This window comes from Otolemur garnettii, unplaced genomic scaffold (assembly GCF_000181295.1).
Source record: "Otolemur garnettii isolate 467f Iridium unplaced genomic scaffold, OtoGar3 scaffold00191, whole genome shotgun sequence".
Lineage (NCBI taxonomy): Eukaryota > Metazoa > Chordata > Mammalia > Primates > Galagidae > Otolemur > Otolemur garnettii.
In genome coordinates, this window is record NW_003852586.1 from 1,868,278 (window position 1) to 1,871,921 (window position 3,644).

General features: G+C 38.5%; 1 pseudogene; it reads left to right on the top strand.

Moving 5' to 3' along the window:
- The first annotated feature begins 1,340 nt into the window (after positions 1–1,340).
- LOC100951940 overlaps positions 1,341–3,644 on the top strand; it is a 15,402-nt pseudogene continuing 13,098 nt past the window's right edge.

Below are 3,644 nucleotides of genomic sequence, written 5' to 3' on the forward strand. Positions count from 1 at the left end.
TGGCATGGATGTGGAGAGGAGGGAACACTTTTACCCTGCTGATGAGACTGCAAACTAGTTCAGCCTGTTTGGAAAGAAGTATGGAGAATACTCAAATAATTTAAAATAAACCTTCCTTTTGATCCCACAATTCCATTACCAGACATCTACCCTGAAGAAAAAAAAAATTATTTCATCTTAAGTTCATTTACAGTAAATTGTTTATTGCAGCTTAATTTATAATCACCAGGATGTGGAAGCCCATTATCCAGGAATGGGTTAATAAACTATAGCATATGTGTATATATGTGTGTATGTATATATATAGATGTCAGGGAATACTATTCAGTTATAAAAAGATAGAGAGTTTATATCTTTTGTATCATCCTCAGTAGTGTTATAATACATTCTTTTTGGTAAAATATCACAAGAATGGAAAAGCAACTGTCTGATGTACTCCATACTAATACAAAGCCAGTAGATGATCTTGTACACACCCTCATAAGAGAAAAATTCAATTCAGCTGAAGTTGGGGGGGAGGGAATTGGTGTGCTCCCAGCTAATGGGCACAATGTGGGTGTGGATGGCACACCTTCTGGGTGAGGGGCACAACTAGAAAAAGGACCCCACATAAAAAATGCAAAAATTATAACCTAATTCTTTGTACCCTCCTATTAATCTGAAATTTAAAAAAGAAAAAGAAAATTCTGTATGATACTTTTACAAATGTAATACATTTTGGTTAAGCATTGATGAGATTAAATCTATTGCTTACAATTAAAAAAAACCCTTATAACTTTTACCATTCTGATAGCCAGCAGTTGAATATTAATCTTTGTTTTCCCAAGTCCAGGTAGCCCAATATCACGTGATTACTCTGTGACTCTCCCCATTTCTATGGTAAAGAAACACTTTCTTTTATTAATCTGTCTTAACTGTGATTCAATCTCACAACTAATTTTCGGGGGACAGGGAAAGTTTCCCCTCCCCTTAAGGTGTCCAGTGTGTTACCCTGAGAGCAGCACGTGGCCCATGCGGGTGTGGGGTAGGGAATGTGTATTCTCCTAACCCTTATGGCACTTTGCACTTAGCGTAGAATGGATGTATGTTTGTGTGTGTGAAATACTAACTACAATTTTTTTTAATTCTTTCATCACCTATTTAAGTAATAAATGTGACTCAACTCTATGTGTCTTATTACTAAGTGCTAGAATGCTGAATCAACACTTTACTGAGACATTGCATTTGTTTGATTCCTTTCAATGAATATTTAACTTGCAAAGAACCTATGACCTTTAATCTTAAAAATTAATTTTTAACTTCCATGCCTAAAGTTCCTCTCAACTCTGCTCAGTGGACACTCAGACCTGCAGACCCCGCGAGGAGTCATGGTCATGGCTTCCCGGCGCTGTGTGCTGGCAGTCCTGCTGCTGCAGCTCTGCTGCTCTGGTGGGCTCGGCGGGAAGGTCCTCGTGTGGCCCTGTGACATGAGCCACTGGCTCAACACCAAGTGCATCCTGGAGGAGCTCACCAGGAGGGGCCATGAAGTGACGGTGCTGACCCAGCCCCAGACCACTCTCCTTGATTACCAGGCACCTTCTCCACTAAAATTTGAGGTGGTCCCTATGCCATCTGACAAAATGTACTTTGAAAATCCAAAAAAAAAATTTCCAGACCTAGTTGCTAATGTTTTGCCAGCCTTACCTTCCTGGCAATCAGTAATAAAAACGAATGATTTCCTTATTGAAATGAAGGGACATTTTAAACTTGTGTGTGAGAGTGTTGTCTACAATCAGACACTGATGAAAAAGCTGCAGGAATCCAACTACAATGTAATGGTGATCGACCCCACGCTGCCATGTGGGGACCTGGTGGCTGAATTGCTTGGAGTGCCCTTTGTGCTCACACTTAGAGCGTCTTTGGGAGGCAATATGGAGAGAGTGTGTGGAAAACTCCCAGTTCCACTTTCCTATGTGCCTGTCCCTATGATAGGACTAACTGACAGAATGACTTTTCTGGAAAGAGTGAAAAATACAATGCTTTCGGTTTTCTTCGACTTCTGGATCCAGGATTATGACTTTCATTTTTGGAAACAGTTTTACAGTGAAGTATTAGGTAAGTGACTCTTCCTTTCACTTTAATTTAAATTTACAAAGAAAAATAGAAAAAATCATAATATATATGACATTGCATATGAGTCCACTACAATGAGGTCTTATGTTAGAAAATGTTGTAGCTCCTCTTCCTTAAGAGAGTAAAATACTTGCTGTAAGAATAACACAAGGTACTTTCCTGATGCCAGTAATATCTGAAATATGATTAGCACCAGTAAGGATTAGTTCAAATCCGTACCACAAATTTTAGGGAATCGCTGCTTGTTATTCTCATTTTTATAAAATTTCAATTGGAAAAGGTGTCAATCATCTTTTCTCTCTCATATACTTAAGAGAATCTTCAGAAATCCTCTGTGGACCATCTCAGAGTGGCTGCTGACATTGAAACATTTCCTGAGAAGTTCTGTCTTTTTGCAGGATTGCTATGAATGCTAGAGTAACTCTGAAAGGAGGCTTTGCACCTGGGGTATATACCACCACCAGCTTTTACTAGAAATCTAAAGAGAAAAGAATTCTCATTTGATAGTTTCCCTTTCTATCGTTTGCATAGTAAGTTTTGGGGTCTTTTATAAATAGAAATAATTGACTTGGTATTTGCAATTAGTTCTTCTTAGATTAAAAAACTATTATCAATACTTAGGATGTGTTTCCTTTCAAAACGCATCATTTGAGGGCAACACTAGTGTATGTGTGCAATATTCCTAATATGTTCATGTTGTGACATCCACAACCTAAAGGGGGCCCCTTATGGGTAAAAATCAGTCACGACATTGTTCCTAATAAACGGGACCCATTGGTTTTAGTGACAAAATAAAGTACAGGAGGCTGAAGAGGATGGATCTCAGTTGTAACTTTCAAAGACCCCCGACTGGAAATTAGGAACCACAGAGGTGTGAAGTGTTGCAGATGCTCTGGAGCTAATCTATCATCTGCAATTAATGTGGAGTGGAGAAATATGAGTAATAAATTGCTTTGTAGTTTAGAGTTGTGGGCAATTTGCTTTTTACACTGTGAAAATACAGTTACCTACAATTGTCTTTCTTTACCTTCCTCTCTCCTTCCTCTCATCCTTCTTTTTTCTCTTTATTTTTGTATTCTTTTATTCCTTCTTCTTGCACTAATTCCACTTTCTATGTGTCACCTAAAAGTCATATTGTTTTAGAAGACATAAACCTGTTTTTCCCTTCATAGCTATTTGATAATTAGTGGGGCAATTTTTTTTATTTGCATTACATGCTAACTCTAATTACCACCTCTAATATGTGGTGGTATTGCCAGTAATTGCAGCTGCTCAGAAGACTCAAGTGGGGGATCATTTGAAACAGGAGTTTGAACTTGCAGTGAACCGTGATGACACCTCTGCACTCTTGCCTCAGAAACAGAACAAGACTCTGCCTCCTCAAAAGGGGAAAAAATGATATGCTAATTCCTCCCACCCAACTGTTCTTTATCTCCTTTAGGAAGATCTACTACATTATGTGAGACCCTGGGGAAAGCTGAAATGTGGCTGATACAAACATACTGGGATTTTGAATTTCCTCAACCGTACTT